Genomic DNA, 20,256 nt, shown 5'->3' with positions numbered 1-20,256 from the left:
CGAGATTTAAAACACAAGATAAAAATAAAATAATAATAAAGTACAGAACTTCTCCAAAGCAGTAATAGTGAGCGTCTTAATGCACGAGTTCCTGGACAAAATTTTATATTGTGTTTGTCGGTACTTGAGACTCTGTCGATCAACTGAAAGAAATATTGCCTGTCACATTTTTCATAACTGTCAAGAAAGCGAACAATGCCATATGAGTTTCAGTTTACTCTGGTAAGTTGGGTGTGCACAGTAAAACAACACTTGTCTGTCTTAAAGTTATGCTAGCAGGGGTGTTTGCGTTTTGATTGACTGCAGTGATTTGGGGCCTGTTCTTCGTACCGCGCTAAGTGAGTTAGCTGGATGAGATTGTTGACGATTTCGCGTGATCCTGGATCGTTCGGTTCCCCGAAGCCCATAAATAAATAACATCAATGTAACTAAAGATAATGCAGCACTTGATCCTTTTATTGATTTCACACAGATACATACAGGTCATTTCCTAAAAAAGGGAAATGTACTATTAACATTCTATTACATGTATGTGATTATTACAGATGTAATTCATATTTCAGAGTAGTAATTGTAAATTACTTCGTGTAATCAAGATGAGAGACCACGGCTATAAAAGCGAAGGTGGATTTGGGAAGTCTGTCGCAGTCATATCCTGTCCGTTTACGCGAGCCACCCATTGCGGAAGGTGCAAGATTGATAAGGAGAGTCCTCAGAATTCAGCGTATATTGCGGGACAGACAGGATCCTTTAGCTCAGCGCGACAGTGTGCTCATAGAGAGATATCGATTTTCCCGTGAGGGTATTATTCACTTAACCAACTTGTTGACGAGGGGGTGCAGGACCACCACCTGTCTTTTTTTGCCCTGCCCTTTTCTTGGTTGCTGTTATGAACAAACAAACAGATTATTTCAGGGTCTCTGTCCAAGAGACGACAAGCAATATAAGTGATAAATATTACCATTCTGTAGAATATTCTTATATTTCACTTTTACTTGTTCCCATGTTCTAGTGGGTCCTGTTGTGGCTCTAATGTGAAAGGGGATATAATATAACATATTATAATATAATATAATGTAATATAATATTGGATAATATGGTGTGATATGATAAATCTACCCTACCGCCTACTGGTGTTGGCCAGAGGGGCCGATGGCGCAATATGGCAGCCTGGCTTCTGTCAGTCTGCCCCAGGGCAGCTGTGGCTACAACCGTAGCTGCCTCCACCAGTGTGTGAATGTGAGAGTGAATGAATAGTGGCATTGTAAAGCGCTTTGGGTGCCTTGAAAAGCGCTATATAAATCCACTCCATTATTATTGTTATTATTGAATTACTTACGAGTTTGATTTGTCAGCAACTTTCTGCCAGCCCTCTCTCCTTGCTTTTGCAGCCTTTGCAGTGTTCCCTTGCGTTTTAATTAAACTCTGAAACTCCTGAAATCCCTCACTCAAGAGTTCTTGCTCTGCTGCCGAAAAATACCGAGCGCGCTCCTTCGACATTTTCGCCGACCAATCAAAGGGTTGCCGATCAATGTTTCTACTATCGATGCGTAGCCCCTGTTGGGCCACCCAGTGATCTCACATTACTTCATCCAGCTATACTAATCGTCAACAACAGGTGTGTTCGGGGAACCGGAATAGCGAGCTCAGAGTTAGCGCGATGATTTGATCTTGGATGTTTCATTTAATCTTGGATGTAGTAAGCGACGTACGAAGCACAGGGCCTTGGTTTCAGTATTATTCTGTGAGACAATAAAAATAACACCATGTTTTTGTTTTCCTTTACAGGGAATCAGCCCTAAGATGTTAGCGATGCAACAGAATGGGAAATGCTACATGAGTTTATAATCAAGTTCACATGATTTTTCTTTGATTTTATTATCTGCAACATTTAACTTTGGAAAAAAATACTAATATTTATGTACTTATATATGTAAACATTTCTCTTCACGCATGTGATTTTTAATTTTTATTTCACAAAAGGTAAGAAAAAAAGTAAATTCTTGTATAGCTCTGTGATAATAAACGTCCACGCACACAGCGTTACACCTGTGGTGTTTTTTTCAATTTGCAGTCTATTTCTGCAGCAGATTTTCAGTTGCCCTCATACCACACACAGATCTCTATTCAGGTCCCGGCGGCATACTTGAAAGGGAAGAATTCAGATATGTGTGAGTCAGCCTCCCTCTCCTGACACCACACCCTGAACACACTCTCCCAAGCACCTTTCAAGAAACATTACAAAGTGCTTCAAAACAAACTGCTAGAATGTAAAAACTAAAGCAAGTTCATAAAGATGAGTTTTTCGCTCAGAGGGAGAGAGTGCCAGTGTTGCAAAAGCTTTGTCTCCTTCGGTGTGATGCATAGCCAGTAGGGCCCTGATGACCATGCAGCACTCTAAAGGCCAAAATCCAATTCCAAAAGTGGAGTCTGAATTTAAAGAAGACCCAGTGCAGCTGGAGTGTGACATGTGAGTATTTAAAAGAAGTCTCGCAGCAGAATCCTGAGCAACACTGCTAACACAGTGGATGCAAAACAGCCTTTTCCCGTAATGGGGAATAAAATACGATCCTTTTCTGAAATCTGTCCAAATGACTCATACAAGCCACCTGTTTCACGTACTGAGTGCCAAAAACGTGTTGGTTGCGCCGGTCTGCCTTATTGTGTGATGCCACTCAACACAGAAAACCCTTTGCATGCTACCTAGAAGTGCAAGAAACAAAGCTGTGAAAAGTTTTATTATTCTTTCTGTAACTCTCTTCATCGCGACCTCATCCAACATGCACAGAAAAGTCTTCTACATTTATAGAAAGTAACCAATATTGGAATTTTGACTGATATCTGGTTAAAATGTAGTAAGTTCAACTAAATATGTTGCACCAGAAAAACACCCACAGTTTAAGCAAAAGACAAAGACGTCCTGTATAATATAAACATTTACTATATATTTTATTTTTTTCTTTTATGTAACAAAAAGCCTGCTGAGCACAGCATAGTGCAGACATCTGCACTATGAAGAACATGCCAGGAATTATCTGAGTGGCATTTTACTTTAATGACAGTTTATCCTTCACATGATCAAGAATCATTAACTATGACTTCAGACATATGTATTTAAGTTTTGTTTTGTTTTAATCAAGTATTTCTTACAGTTATTTTTAAAAAAGAGTTGGCCCATTCACATGGCAAGAACAAAGGCGCTGATGTTTTTGTTTTTTATAATATTACTAGTATTAAACTACATTTAAGTCCCCAACAGATAAGGATTGTATGAATGAATGTTCAAATGTTAAAATTAATGACAGCACAAGAAGGAAAAACACTGAACAAGCACAGCTCGGTTGGGAGGGTTGTCATGAGAAAGCTTCTCTGATACAATAAACATGGCAGCACTGCTTAGGTTTGTAAAGCAACATTTGATAAAACCACAAGACTTGAAGAGTAATCTTTTTTTACAGATGACACCAAATTGAGGATGTTTGGTCATAATACACAGCACCACATTTGGAGAAAGCCAAACACCATGCCAACTGTCAGCACAGTGCGTGGAGAAGTAATGATTTGGACCTGGGCATCACCTCGCAGTCATTGAGTTGACCAAAATCCCTCTGTATATAAAAGTAGCACAAGGTGACACTTTTGTGCCATTAGCTTAGCTAGTTTCAACAATGTATAATTCACAGCGATTTTCTTGGCACTTAACACCAACACTGCATTTTCTCTTCCATGGCTGCTGTGTCTGTTGGGATGGTGTTAGTTCTGTGTGGCAATGTCCTGATAACACAATGAGCTTGCATCAAGACGTTAGGCTAACTGCCCTTTCTAAATTGCCCATATGTGCAGATTCGAGTGCGCATCTCTGTCTCTCTATTATGGCCTTGTGACTAACTGGCAACCTGCCCAGTGTGTACTCCACCTATCACATTGCGTTACATGTGATGCCTTTCAGACTCTCCCACAACTTCAAGAATAAGTGGTCACGAAAGTGGGAATAAAATAATTGGCACATAATTTGCCCTTTTCAGGTAATGAAGTTACAGGCAAGTCTTACTGATAACAATACAGGAGCTGTCTATATTCAGTTACCTTGCAGCCTCTATGAAATATTCTTAGCTTCGTCTACACCTCACACCTGATATCTGAGGGATCTCATGGTCAGTGAACAGTTATATTATTTCAATATTTGTTGCTGTTATAACCATTGTATCCTTCTTGGAGCTCTATTTTATTATTCTGTAAGCAACTTTGTAACTATATTTTGAAAAGCTTTACACAAAGCTTTTTAGTATATTAAGTTGTAGATCTCAAAGCCCACTAGGCCATAACTGTCTTCACAAATTATTAATCTCAGTGAGACCTACCTGAATAAATAAAGGATATAGATATTAATACTTTGACATTACTAGTGGTAACACTGATAGACTTTTTCACAACAGTTCATCAGGCAAAATCCCTTCTCTCAGATAAGGTATTTTGGACACTTTTGCCTACTGCTCTGCTTTCTGACTTTCATGGCTACAGACACATAGTATAGACAGATGCCAGAGAAATACTTCAAGACCACCAATCAAATCTATTGATTGTGTTAGACAGCAGAGTTTCAGAGATTACTCTTTTGGGGAATATGCAATAAAAAATGAGAGACCTTGTGAAACAATCCTTATCATTTCTAAAGAGGTGGCGAACTTTTGTGGACTCCTCCTGTCTTATGTGACCATTTTTGTTTGTGTTATAAGTTCTGGTGTACTCCTAATGTAGGTATTTAAAACTTTCCTGAGGCTGCTATATGAGTCATCTTGTTCAGCCCCATCAAGGCAGGGTTTCAATTTAGAATTCCTAACATCAGTAAGTAAAGAAACAACACAACTTCATTCAACTTCATTCGCTGACTTCATTAAACAATCAGAGTAAAAAAATGTGCTGGGTGTGTGTGGGAACTAAAACACTGGTCTAAAAATAAACACTTAAACACTGGTGGAATTATTCTGCGAAATTATAACTACAAACAGGTCAAATGTGCAGTAGGAAACCTCCGTGATACATCTTTCTTACTGATTTATATAAGTCTTATTTTCTGACACCAAGTGTGAAATATAGTGCCTTTGTCTAAATAGCAATGTTGCTGTAAGAATATCTACATTCCTCTGGTATTTTCTAAAAAAGTAAATTCTAAAGTAAAATGAGTGATTTTTTTTTCTGTCGTTGCTGTCATGTTAAAAAGAAAGTACAGCGCAACCAAAAAACATTCAAGAACATTCAATCCTCCTAGAAGTTTTTATCTCAGCAAATTCTTCCCAAGGTCAGACCATGCAGAGTGCAGATAATACGTAAGTTCAAGACTGTACTTTCCTCAGTTAGCATGATAAATGTTTGAGTTCATGACAGTACAATCAGAAAAAAGCCTGAGCAAGTATCGGAAGGCTCGCCAGGAGAAAGGAGGATTTAAGTTTCTAAAGTTGATAAACCACAAGACCTCTGTAAAAATTTTGTCTGGATAGCTGAGATGTTTGGAGAAAAACAAACATCCCATACTGTCTGTAAAACATGGTGGTGGAATGTCTGTTTTGTAGTCACAGGACCTGTACAGTCATAAAGTAGACCAAGAACTCCTATGTATACTGTACCAAAGTGATCTAGAGTCAAATTTGAGGCCATCTAAAGCTTGGCTGAAATTCTATCATGCAATAGCAAAATGATCCCAAGGTGTCGTAATTATCCAGAAACTGTCCAGACCTCAACCGGATTCACATGCTGTAGGAGGGTCTTAGGAGAGATGTGGATAAACAAATGCCTTCAAACTTTAATGAACAGCATTTTAAAGAAGAGTGACCCAAAAGTCTTCTACAAGAACATGAGGAACTAACAAAGTTATTTTGCTGCTGAAGGCCATAAAACACACTGTTGAGTGATGGGAAGTACCTTCTTTTGCTCCTTCATTTTGAGACATTTTTTGTTAAGTAAATGATACAGTGTAACACTGATAAGTGTAGAAATATGTATCCTCTATGGAAAATGTGGCATTTTAGGTAATGGATCTTACATAGAATTACCATGAATGATGCTTCCACAATACAAATCTAACCACTAACCAATAGAAATGTGGCATGAAATGACATGCTAATATATTCAACACTGGCCCAATGCACAAAAAAGCTTAACAAACCTAAATGAGCTAGATAAGAGGAAAACATATAAATATTTGTTTAGGATGTCAAAAAGAAGATACTCTAGTCACTTGTAGCAATGAGTGGTTGGGTGGGAAAAATATTTATTCCACAGCTGGTTGCAGCTGGTTGTTTGACAGTCACTGTGAAATCGATTGCTAAAATAGTAACTAAGTCTCAAGACAGGTCAATGACTCCCAGGTAACCACCTGTTGTGCTAACGTGTTTGTTTATCCACCTTGAGGAATCACCAGTTGAAACACTTTATTATGATTATTATTTATTAAAGCACTGAACAATTAAAAATTATCATGTACATGGATCTCTTCTGTTTAGAAATTTGTTAGGCTGTAAAAGAGTTAGCTGGAGTCAATCTTTCCAGAAGAGAATAACCTCAATTCACAGATTTTTATATGAGAATTTGCATCTATCTGATCAGTTAAAACCGATGAGGAGAAGCTACTTGCTTTGCAGGCACTGAGCTATGGGAGGTGGCCGTGACCGGTACCAGGCGCCAGTTATCGTGCCTTCAGCTGCCCCCGCACATTCTTTTATAGTAATATGTCTGCAGGTTTCTAAGTAATTATTCAATCAGTAAAAACTTATAGATTCTACTAATCCTAAATAAAGATCAAACCCATCAGCTGCTAGAAAATATTCATACTCTTTGGTCCAGTCATGGCAGGCCTCAGTTACACAGACCTAGAGACCAGTCAGCGACCCTCTATCCTTTATTAGTCTAAAGAATATAAAGTATGAATTTCCTTACTGGTTGGCAAATGGTTGCAGGAGGTTGCTGGCATTCACAGGTGGGAAACTGTTCACAAAGATGCATGGGCTGTTTCTCTGAAAACCAAAAACTTTAACAGGAAGTTGTTGACTATTCTCTAGAATTGTGTGACTGATGATGTAAGAGTGGACTAAGCCAGCGGTCCCCAACCTTTTTTGCGCCACGGACCGGTTTATGCCCGACAATATTTTCACGGACCGGCCTTTAAGGTGTCGCGGATAAATACAACAAAATAAAACTAGTACCGGTACCGAAAAAAAGAAGATTTATTCATAACACACGTGAAAAGACCCAGGAAAACCGAGTTAACGATAAAAACGATAACAAACTAATGCTGAAAACCGATAAAAACCCTGAAAACCATACATTTCACACCTGAGCCTCAACTCTCGCGGCCCGGTACCAAACGACTCACGGACCGGTACCGGTCCGAGGCCCGGGAGTTGGGACCGCTGGACTAAGCTATCCTACAACTGTCTATTTGTAGATGGTAGACAGTTGCAGGATAGCTTAGTCAAATCTTATATCACTTTGATGAAATTATTCTTGTTGGGTTATATATATATATATATAAGTATTTCAAAGAAAAACAAGCTTTTACTTGTACAGGTATGTTGGGAAAGTCAATGATATCCATTCAATTTATTCATATGACTGTAGCTAGAGTATAACACTGCTCCAGTAGGCAGTATTACAAAAACTCCTTGCAGCCGTCTCACTTTTCTGCATGGCACAACTGGTTTTGTCACATTACCCACAATGCATCATTGTTGCTTAACACTGAATACAGAACAGTGTGCAGTGGCCAATGCAATCTCTAGCCTTAATAAAGCTGTAGTTCTGCTTTAATCAGTTCATGACTTTCTTAAGTTTTAGCATCAAACCTCATTCCCTCACTCAGCATTAAAGTCAATGATTAGTTTCATGGACCTGCTTTGTTTTCCCAAACTAATGAATCAGTGATGAAAAAAATATCTCACATATGTAGTAAATACTCACATCAGTCAGTCATATGAGCATGCACATAATCCCATTTGGAGTTTATATGACATGCTTTCAAGAAAGCAAAAGATGGAAGATGTTTCCACCTTCATGCTGTAAGTATGAATAGGTGTCAGTTATTATCCATCGAGAGTTTACTGACTAAAACAGTCCACTGCAGATTGCAACTAACTGGTAAAGACGTACCTTTTTCTAGAACTTATAGAAGTTATTATATGAAATCTAGGTAGAGTTCACGCAGGATATTATTTAGATATCTATAGTGAAAGGCTTGCTCTCATTTTAAATAGATTGTTTTAAATAGATGTTTTTTTTTTTAAATTTTCCTTTCCAGTCACCTTTCTCACTCACTATGTGTTAAAATACCTCTCTGCATTGAATCATATCTGTTATTAATCACTGGACGCCCCTCCCTGAGCCTGGTTCTGTCGGAGGTTTCTTCCTGTTAAAAGGGAGTTTTTCCTTCCCACTGTCGCCAAAGTGCTTGCTCATAGGGGGTCATATGATTGTTGGGTTTTTCTCTGTATCTACTGTACAATATAAAGCGCCTTGAGGCAACTTTTGTTGTGATTTGGCGCTATATAAATAAAATAAAATTGAATTGAATTGAATTGAATTGAAAATTCATCTAAATCCTTTACCTACTCTGATGCATGCTCATGTAGCTGAGCACTTGAACACAGTTGAGTGCCACTGCCAGAAAGATGGAAAAATACAGGAAATCTTTAACCTCTCATAGCACCAGCAGTAACTTTAGATTTAAGCTCCTTATTGTATCATATTTTATTGTATCATAATGTTCCATACAATATTGTATTTCATTTACTGAGCAATTTTGTTTTTCATATTTTTCACAACACAATATATACACAACACACAAAACAGTAATTTCCCAACATTGGCCATACAGGGAGTGCAGAATTATTAGGCAAATGAGTATTTTGTCCACATCGTCCTCTTCATGCATGTTGTCTTACTCCAAGCTGTATAGGCTCGAAAGCCTACTACCAATTAAGCATATTAGGTGATGTGCGTCTCTGTAATGAGAAGGGGTGTGGTCTAATGACATCAACACCCTATATCAGGTGTGCATAATTATTAGGCAACGTCCTTTCCTTTGGCAAAATGGGTCAAAAGAAGGACTTGACAGGCTCAGAAAAGTCAAAAATAGTGAGATATCTTGCAGAGGGATGCAGCAGTCTCAAAATTGCAAAGCTTCTGAAGCGTGATCATCGAACAATCAAGCGTTTCATTCAAAATAGTCAACAGGGTCGCAAGAAGCGTGTGGAAAAACCAAGGTGCAAAATAACTGCCCATGAACTGAGAAAAGTCAAGCGTGCAGCTGCCAAGATGCCACTTGCCACCAGTTTGGCCATATTTCAGAGCTGCAACATCACTGGAGTGCCCAAAAGCACAAGGTGTGCAATACTCAGAGACATGGCCAAGGTAAGAAAGGCTGAAAGACGACCACCACTGAACAAGACACACAAGCTGAAACGTCAAGACTGGGCCAAGAAATATCTCAAGACTGGTTTTTCTAAGGTTTTATGGACTGATGAAATGAGAGTGAGTCTTGATGGGCCAGATGGATGGGCCCGTCGCTGGATTGGTAAAGGGCAGAGAGCTCAGACGCCAGCAAGGTGGAGGTGGAGTACTGGTTTGGGCTGGTATCATCAAAGATGAGCTTGTGGGGCCTTTTCGGGTTGAGGATGGAGTCAAGCTCAACTCCCAGTCCTACTGCCAGTTTCTGGAAGACACCTTCTTCAAGCAGTGGTACAGGAAGAAGTCTGCATCCTTCAAGAAAAACATGATTTTCATGCAGGACAATGCTCCATCACACGCGTCCAAGTACTCCACAGCGTGGCTGGCAAGAAAGGGTATAAAAGAAGAAAAACTAATGACATGGCCTCCTTGTTCACCTGATCTGAACCCCACTGAGAACCTGTGGTCCATCATCAAATGTGAGATTTACAAGGAGGGAAAACAGTACACCTCTCTGAACAGTGTCTGGGAGGCTGTGGTTGCTGCTGCACGCAATGTTGATGGTGAACAGATCAAAACACTGACAGAATCCATGGATGGCAGGCTTTTGAGTGTCCTTGCAAAGAAAGGTGGCTATATTGGTCGCTGATTTGTTTTTGTTTTGTTTTTGAATGTCAGAAATGTATATTTGTGAATGTGGAGATGTTATATTGGTTTCACTGGTAAAAATAAATAATTGAAATGGGTATATATTTGTTTTTTGTTAAGTTGCCTAATAATTATGCACAGTAATAGTCACCTGCACACACAGATATCCCCCTAAAATAGCTAAAACTAAAAACAAACTAAAAACTACTTCCAAAAACATTCAGCTTTGATATTAATGAGTTTTTTGGGTTCATTGAGAACATGGTTGTTGTTCAATAATAAAATTATTCCTCAAAAATACAACTTGCCTAATAATTCTGCACTCCCTGTAGATATTATCTTATCTTACCTTACCAATGACCGGCTTGTGCTTTGAAGATTGTGATAGCTTCTCCTTAGCTTTGTGCAGTCTTTCAGTGTGCATTTCAGTGAGCATTTGAAAAATGTAGTCTTTTGTAACGCTATTCCTGAAGGTTCTGCACAATAGATATAACATAAACATCAAAACCCTCTCAAAATTTTCACAACTCTTTGCATCTCCTGGGCAACAAACGTTATCACTGAACATCTGATAACTATACGATATTAATAAGCGATGGCAATGCAAAATTTGTTTTTCTAGAATGTACCAAATTTTCAATGTCTTGATGCATGCTCAATCATCCAGGTGAGGAAATCCCAAAAACATTAATTCTGTTCATCTAGACGTAACGTTTTCAGCGGGAGAAACGTTTCTTCACTCCTCCAAGTTACTTCTTGAGTCTTAGCTCACTCGAGGTTTCCCCAACCTTATAAACAGTACCTTTGCAAAATGACTGAAACTAGCACCACTGAATGAAACATGGGCAGTGAGGTCAGATTCTTGATCATTAATATGCAAATTGTCATAACCATTGATCAACAATAACGTCACAATATGACGTTTACAATTCTGGGTTCCAAAGATTATACTACCCCTTTTAACTACTTCTTTTTAGACAATATGTGAAAATGTGTCACGGGGGTGAAGAACAGTAACACTTTCAATAATTTAGCAATGACACAACAGTAATTGCACCTGAAAAAACAAGTTTAACTGTGGTTTTGCTTTTTAGGCGTGTCCTATTTTAACACATTACAGTTACTGGCATCAAAGAATAAGTGCTACGTTGGAATGTTAATAGGTGAATATATCTGAAATGGTGTCACATTTTGTCACCACATAATACAACGCTGCATTTTCTGTACATGCTCTGGTCACGTGTCAGTGTCAGGGCCCTGGGACTGGGCGACCCAGGATCCCTGAGCAGTCATGTATTGTATTATATTATTATTATTATTATTATTGTTGTGTATTTTGGTGTTGCTCCCCCTTCCCTGTGCTTGTGTATATGTGTGTGTGGGTGGCTGAGCACTTGTTTATAGGCGGCGTCAGGCCTGGAGGGTGTGGCCCTGCAAGGGGACTGGCCACACCCGAAGCCACACACCTGCTGCTGATCAGGCCTCGTCGGGGGAGCTACTTAAGAGAGTCTTGGAGCTCCCACCGACGCGGGATCATTGCATGAGACTCCACGTTAGTCACACTGTCTAAGTTTAGTCAGAAAGTGTATGCCTGCCATTTCTGAGTGTCCTGACAGCTGCGCTATTGTTTCCCGCAGGAAGGGCGTGGAAGGCACGGAGAGCAGCGAGCACCGGGGGGTGCTGACACGGGAGCAGAGAGCACACGGACTATTCACGGGAGACACGACACGGGAGTCTGGGAGAACACGGGGATTTATTGTTACGTTGTTTTCACTCTGTAAATAAACACTGTTTGTACATAGAGCACCGCGCCTGGGTCCTCCTTCCCCACTCCTTCCACGGTGTGCCATGCCATACCGTGACAGTCAGATTGATTATTACAATTCTATCCTTCCAAACGTCTCTATAGACATCAACTGGTGTAAAATGCAGGTGCTCATCGTATTACCAGACCTTTCTATAGAAAATATTAATACTGTCTTTCAACAGGTTCACAGGCTTCCTGTAAAAATATTGCATAAATGTTAAGATTCTGTTTCTTACTTTCAAATCTCTCCATGATCTCGCACCTCCATATATCTCTGATCTTCTGCACATGGCCACTCGTTCTTGTACTCTGAGATTTTCCTTTTCGGTTGCTCTTGTTATATTCCCTGCTCGCCTGACTATCTGAACTATGAGCTTTCAGCCAAGTGGTGCCTCATATCTGGAACTCTTTCACACCACATTTGCATTATTGACCCCCTATCTCCAAAGCCAGTGTTAAAACACATCTTATGAAGCGTTCCTATTCTCTTTCATTCTGTATTGCTGACTTTTTAATTATATGATGTTTTCCAACTGTTGGAGCCTCTGGAATATTGTGATTTTTGTATTTATTTCCCCAAAAGTTGATTCTGTTCATCTGGAAGTAGTGTTTTTGTCATAGTTCGGCTGTGTGCCGGCAGGAATTGGACCCAAACGCAAACTCAATGGAGACAGGACTGAACTCAAAATGACAGCTTTTATTGCTGAACACAAAAACTCTACAAAATCTAAACTGGAAAAACTCTAACAAAACACACAGGGAGCTACAGGTAGAAACACACAGCATGAGGGATGACACGACACGACACTGACTTTAAATACACTGGGGAGTAACGAGGGGAATGAGACACAGAAGGAGGGCACAGCTGGGAGAAATCAGGACTGATGAGACAAGCAAAGCAGGACACATTCACATAAGACACGGACCTTCAAAGTAAAACAGGAAGGATCACACAGAGACGCGAACTTGACACAGTGGAGACAGCAATTAAGAAACACAGAGACATAAACCATAAGGCAGAGGACTCTAAGAACCGAAAGACACAGAGGGGAAATCAAACATGCAGACACAGACTTACACAGAACAGAGGGGACACAGAGAAACATGAAGGGCAAGGGATCGAAACTAGAAACCATAGAATAACTCACACAAGTACAATAATACAAACATCACAAAGAACTAAAAACGCTGGGTCAGGAGACCCAGGACCGTGACAGTTTTCAGTGGGATAAACATTTCATTACTCATCACAGTGACTTCTTTAGGTATTTAATTGCTTGTAAGGTGTCTTTGAGTGTCTTGAAAAGCACTTTGGTCTCAGAATCTCATCTCTGCTTTTCTGGTTCTGTTGGCTTCATGATGGCCTCCAGCTCGCACTGGAACGGTTTGCAGCCGAGTGTAAAGCAGTGGGAATGAGACTCAGCACCTCCAAATCTGAGGCCATGGTCCTCAGACGGAAAAGGGTGGAGTGCCCACTCCAGGTCCAGGACAAGTTCCTGCCCCAAGTGGAGGAGTTTAAGTATCTCCGGGTCTTGTTCGCGAGTGACGGGAGAAGGGAGCAGGAGATCGACAGACGGATTGGTGCTGCAGCCGCAGTAGACACTGCACCGGTCTGTTGTGGTGAAGAGGGAGCTCAGTGTAAAAGCGAAGCTCTCAATTTACCAGTCAATCTATGACACTACCCTCACCTATGGTCACGAGCTGTGGGTACTAACCGAAAAAAAGAGATCGCGGATGCAAGCAGCGGAAATGGGCTTTCTCCAAAGGGTGGCTGGCCTCTCCCTTAGAGATAAGGTGAGAAGTTCAGTCATCCAAGAGGGGCTCAGAGTAAAGCTGCTGCTTCCTCCACATCGAAAGGAGTAACAGTTTTAATAATTTAGTAATGACACAACAGTAATTGCACAGCTTCACTTTACTTTCGGTTGTAAAACCAAAACTTGACGATGTTACTGTTTTATTGTAAATTTTGTGAATGGTTTTGTTGGGATGTATCAGTATAACTTTCTGACCAGTTTTATAGTCAAAAATATAACAATGTCAACAACAGGTCCAAACGACACTGATGTAACCTACGTAGATTTTGCATAACATTGAAACTCACAGAGGTGGGACCAAGTCATTGTTTTGCAAGTCTCAAGTAAGTCTCAAGTCTTTATCCTCAAGTCTCAAGTCAAGTCTCAAGTAATGTCAGGCAAGTCAGAGTCGAGTCTCAAGTCACTGGTGTAAAAGTCCGAGTCAAGTCACAAGTCTGAAACTTTGAATTTCAAGTCCTTTCGAGTCTTTAAAAAAAAAAAATGAAAAAATAATGTTGCAGTTATATGCTAAATGTAAATATTAGACCATGTAATTTTAAAATCTGTGTTTTTCTCAACACATGACAAAATAGTGAACTTAGAAAATATACACAAATTGTGAAATTGCACCTCTTTAAAATGCAGCTCAATTAAACCTAGCTCCAAGAATAATTTTCACCGACAGTTCTGAGATAAGCTGCATGTTATTCTTGGATGCGGTTATAGGACCGGCTTTAAAATCGCATGACAAAAATATCATACATATTAAAAAAAACTGCATCACCAACGTAGCCTGGACAACATTTGCTAGTTAGATGAAGTCAGCTATCTCATCGTAGCATATTTATATGTATATTTATAATCATACGGTTCTTGGAGTGAGTGCATACACTCATGAAGTTTAGTAACTTCAGGTCACTGCAACAAGCCCAGGTACAGTTTACCGACGGATGGGTGCAGGACCTTGAAATGCACCGTGTAGAACGAAAGACCATCGTACGTATCATAAGTTTACCAGTCTCACAAACTGTCGTCATAAATACACATTCCTTAACCGTTTATTAATAGGATCTTTGAGCTCAACGGTAATTAATTAGTAGTGGAAATAATTTCTGGTATGCGTTACAGAAATGTAGCAGTGACAATAATACTGTATGCTGTAATCGTACTGGGCAATTAGTGATACAAAAAACCTGTTTTATCCTGTGAATAAAAGTATATGTTTTTGTCAATGTACCATAATAACAGAGGCGAAACGCAATATTGTGTCAGGACAATTCACTGTTTATGCACAATAAACAAAGGAGCATAGCGTGACAATTTCTGTTCAGCGCCAGACTTGCTTGTAACCTATATCACCAATTATGTTATGAAAAATGACGTATTAACTACTAAAAAACACTGACCTTCGTGTAAATGCTTGGAGCAGACTAACCTGTGAGCTGGAGTGTTCTGGGACGTTATATTTGATCTTTGAATGGCTGCAATCCAGGCCATCCGTCGCGTCTTTGTTACTTCGGAAACATGGCTTGAACAATTTCTCTTCAACGACGTAATCCGATAACAACCGATCTCTTTACCCGTCGGCTTCCAGTGGCTGTCATGCGACCGGCTATTGCAGTTAATAATAAAACGGCTTCTTGACATTTTTGTGTTTCTTTTTATCGCTGTATAACTGATTTTAATTGAAAGCCTGCGTGCGCTAGTACCGCTTGCCACGAGTTCCCAGAATCCTTTGCGGTTCTACCCGTGAATGACGTCACATTTTCAATCTCTATATAATATGCATGTTAAATTTTATATTTGGGGTAAAATATCAAGTCTTTTCAAGTAAACCGGTTCAAGTCCAATTCAAGTCCCAAGTCATTGGTGTAAAAGTCCAAGTCAAGTCACAAGTCTTAGAACATTTTTTCAAGTCAAGTCTAAAGTCATAAAATTAATGACTCGAGTCTGACTCGAGTCCAAGTCATGTGACTCGAGTCCACACCTCTGGAAACTCATCAACCCGGTTGTACTAGTGTTTGTTGAGCCCAGAAGCAAATTCTTTACGATCTTCCAACTACTACTAAACAACTACAGTGACTGGGCAGAAACAGTGATGTGTTTCAGCTTTTAAGGAGTATGTTTGGTCTCAAGAAAAGTAAAGCCAAAATTAAGGAAGGTGTTTTTGAAATCTTCTCCTAAAGTCCATGAACTAATGCTTAATGAAGAGTTCAAAAGAAAAAGCCAGCTGAATTAAAAGCTTAGGAAGCATTCAAGCAGATAGTCCAGAATTTTCATGCCAATTACAGAACAGAGATTTATGCTAGACTAAAAGCATATAAGGTACCAAATCTGGGAAATGTCAGTGATAAGGACACAGAAATGAGGATGTTTTCAGGTAACGAGATTATTATTTGAGATGCATGAGATTTGCCTAGGTGCCTAGGTGAAGGAAGTGAAAAGCAATGGAGGCTAGATTGTATTCCCTGATTTGGTCTTCAAAGTTCATGCTTGCATCCAAATTATTGCCAGTACCACTACAGTATATGTAAACTCTAAAAGGTAACGATGGACTGCCTTCATAAGGGGTAACAATTTTATTACTCAGCAGTTGCTGAGTAATGTGAGACTGAGGTGGAAAAAAGGAGGTCTAGGTAACCCAAAATCATATCCTCTTTGTTTTCTTTTTAGCCATAAACATTGATTTTGCCAAACTTTATCCAAAATCATAACATTTCCTTTAACCCCGTTGTAGGTAGTTATAACCAAAGCATTTACATATCAACAGTCCTTAATCATATTTCGCAAATTCCATGTTCTGTTGACTGAATAATGATCATCTATCCAAAGTGTAGTCCATACTGTTTGTGCACAGTGTTTGGCAATGTGTTTACCCAATGGAATCTTTTAGAACATTCTCAGCATGTTTTGCTTCATCTGCTCTAATTTTCTTTTACCCCACCCAGTATATACCTGCTTCACCACTAACAGCGATCTTCAGTCTTCTCTCACAGAGTGAAGGAGTTCGAGAGGTGAGTTCAACCAGTTAAACATCTTTCTATGGCTTATCTCGCTTTCTGATATACTCTGTTATTAATTTATAATCACTGTACAGAAGTAAGAAATAATCCATACTATTTAATCTTGCTTTTAGCTTTGGAGGGATTAAAAAGAAAATGTATGCATTGTGTATGTATAACATGTCATTCAAACGTCATACTTTTATGTTCTTTACTATTGAGTTTCTGTATCAAAAATTCTTAGATCTAATGCAGTGCAATAATTAAAATGCCCTTTTATCACTTCATTTTTCTTTTCCAGTATCACTTTACATCTTTATCTAAAATAAAAATTAAATAATCTGAAAATCAACTGAGGGGCAAAAAAAAAAAAGTGAGAACTGAGTTCTCACGATGGGTGGCATAAGAATGTCAGTGCAAGTTCTGCTACTGTCATCTATTGGCATTGGTAAGTATCTCTGAACATTCAATTAGTCATTTAATAGAATATATATCCTTATCTAACACTTTTCTTTTTTATAAAAAAAAAAATCTATAGTATGTATGTCAGGACTGGTCTCTGCAACTGTAAGTGTTTTTTTTTTCAAGATTAAATAATTAAATCAAAAACAATGAAATACAATGAAATACATGAATTAACATGTTCTTTTATAAATTTACATTACAGTCCAACACAACACAAGGTAAGTTTTTTTATACATATAAACCATATGCAATTTTATATGAATATAAAATAAAATGTCACCTTTTTCTTCTTTTAAAAGTTAATCCATTAACATAATTCTTATCCATGTTCCATTAATTATTAATTTGAAAATGTTAATACATGTGTTCATTCATTTTCTTTTTTGCATTTTATAGGACCAGGTTTATCTGAAAACAGGTAGGCATGCAAACTCAAATAACAGTTTGTAGACCTAATACATTCCAGGGATGTTATTTTAGTTAAAGATGACTTTATTATTAATTTCTGTTACCGTGTTTTTTCTTATTTAAGCAAAGCCACCACTCATACCAACGGTTTCCAGGAAACTTGCCATGCAGCAAATCTACAAGATGCCACTCAAAGAGTAAGCCTTTTGGAATTAATTTGAGTAAAAAATGATAAATTCATCGTTAAACCTTAAATTGTTAAATGTCCCCACAAAGCATTGTTGATAAATGACTCCCCCTTGTGCTAAGTTACTGACAGTAACCCAGTGCTTTCACCTGCTCTATGTGTTCTTAGAGCTCTGCTGCAGTGGACAAACTGACAGGCGAGTTATCCTGTAAAAGGGGTAAAAATGCAAGCTTAACAGATGAAAAGTCGAGGATGGTGGAACAAAATCTCAGGCAGATTGTAGAGTCGACTTTACAAGTGTTCTTTGACCTGGTAAATGAGCTAATGCTTTACTTCAGTATAGTGTAGGTGTAAAACATGTAACAGCTTTTAAGAATGGTAAATGGCAAATTTGTCTTGTAACAGAACAACAATGTCCCTGGATTTGATGTTCTGGATGTATTTGGAGTCCTGGACAGCCTTCGTTTGGGTAATGACAGTGACCCCGAATTCATCAGGCTGTGGTTCTCTGTGAAGATGATTCCTCTTTTGCCTTATGTCAATGGAAACTTCCTAAACCAGCTCAGCAAGTGGAACTTCAGCTGCACCTCTTTCCAAGAGATGTAAGTGAATAAATTCCATTTTACCAATTATTGCTGGTGACTGCTGTTAACTGCTTATGGAAATCATTAAAGACATAAACAATTTTAATTGAATATTCTAACATGTAACACATTTCTCACTGTGTATTGCATTGAATGTTGATGTCAGGGTCCCAAAGTCCACTGAAATCACTAAAAAAAGGAAGAAAGAAAAATGCGTATCACATAATTGTTAAATTACAAGTCAGACCAAACAAGTTATGACTGTGTGACCCAGCTGTTGTAAAAGAGGCATACACCTTAATATAAGGTGGTCGTTTGTGAAGGTGTTTCTTTAAAATAAGAATGTTATATAATGATTCAGAAATTATGTAATTGAAAATAAGTCAAAAGGAGAATTTCAACTGAAAATTGCTACCCACGATGTAAAACGCGGTTGGAAACTTTTCCAGACATGAAAAGACTGAGGTTAAAAGAGTTCACTATCCCATATTAGAATACCATATGAAATGATCAAATTATGAAAGGAAATGAAAATGTGGATGAATAAACGAAAGAAATATAGGTCTTATTCTGTGTAGAAGAGGTTGTGACAAAATGTACCAATTCGTTGATTACAATGTTTTAAAATATCAATGGGATTTAAGTTTGAAATGGTTGTGATTGAATTATGTTGAATTATGTTGAATTTTGAATATGTTATTTATTGAAAGCTTTCTCTCAAATGTAGCATTCAGGCATTTGGAAGGCAAAAGGCATCCATGAACAGAGACACACAGCAAGCAGTCTTCACTCACTTCATCAAACCGTTCTTGTCAAGAAATGACTCAACAGGTAAAAGGAGAAACTCAAGCTCACTTTGGTTTTTCCATGACAACATGTGGTATATTACCCTGTCAATAACTTTCTTGCTTTTTCTGCAGATCCTGGCTGTGTCTCATCTATCACGGGGAGCCAAGCGTGGCTAAAGGCAAACCTTGGCGACTTCTCTGATTTTGCAACTGTGCAGGACTTGGAAGCCTTCAATCCTAATTTGTCCGCTGTGAGTGCCAACTGCAGATGTACATCTTCCTGTAAACGGAATTCTTTTACCCAGAACATTTCCATGACTGCTGTCTGATATTATGCTGGTTCTCTTTTGTAGGCTGAATTGTTGTCAGTCCTCAGTCCTTCTCAGGTGGCACAGCTGGTACTGAGTTTGGGAGCCTCCAATAACACAGATTTGATTGATCGTGTGTTTGAGCGACTGCAAGAGGGCAAAGCTCTAAAAAATGTGGATGGATTCCTCACACAACTGACAGCCAATGGACAGGTATGCTAGGCTTCTAAAAGGGTGAAGGAGGACAATCCTGGTGTTTTATTCCAGCAGGATAAGACAGAATAAGACATTTGCTAAACCGCTACACAACTCTTCAAGGAGTCTATCATAGAAAAGAATTGCTTGCAGCGTTTGTACCATCTGTCAGTGCGCCCCAGAGTGGCTGTGGCTACAATGTAGCTTACCATCACCAGTGTGTGAATGTGTGCGTGAATGGGTGGATGACTGGATATGTAAAGCGCTTTGAGGTTCTTAGGGACTAGTAAAGCGCTATATAAATACAGGCCATTTACCATTTACCATGTTGTATGAGTACATTTACAACATGCAGTATCTGTATTGCTTAGCTTCTTTTCCACTTCAATTTCACAGATGACAATTTTCCAGCCTGTTGTGAGAGATCGGATCATGAATACGACCTTCATTATCATCAGTCCACATTTCTCCACTTTCACGACAAACGACTATGAACTTTGGTTCCATGTGAAACTGATTCCTATCCTTGCCAGTTTTACTCCAGAAATGCTCATAAACACAACCACAAACATCAGCTGCACGAACTACCAAGTCATGTGAGTAGTTTTCTTGGAGCAATCAACATTTTGTTGC

General features: G+C 38.9%; 1 long non-coding RNA gene across 1 annotated transcript; it reads left to right on the top strand.

The window, feature by feature from the left end:
- Positions 1-11,366: 11,366 nt before the first annotated feature.
- LOC143414153 (uncharacterized) lies at positions 11,367-11,889 on the top strand. Its single transcript, XR_013094682.1, has 2 exons — positions 11,367-11,638; positions 11,724-11,889. It is a non-coding gene; the product is annotated as an uncharacterized LOC143414153 (long non-coding RNA).
- Positions 11,890-20,256: the final 8,367 nt, after the last annotated feature.

Source organism: Maylandia zebra, linkage group LG19, assembly GCF_041146795.1.
Source record: "Maylandia zebra isolate NMK-2024a linkage group LG19, Mzebra_GT3a, whole genome shotgun sequence".
Lineage (NCBI taxonomy): Eukaryota > Metazoa > Chordata > Actinopteri > Cichliformes > Cichlidae > Maylandia > Maylandia zebra.
The sequence above is the reverse complement of the archived record's forward strand: the minus strand, read 5'-3'. Positions and strand labels throughout refer to the sequence as shown.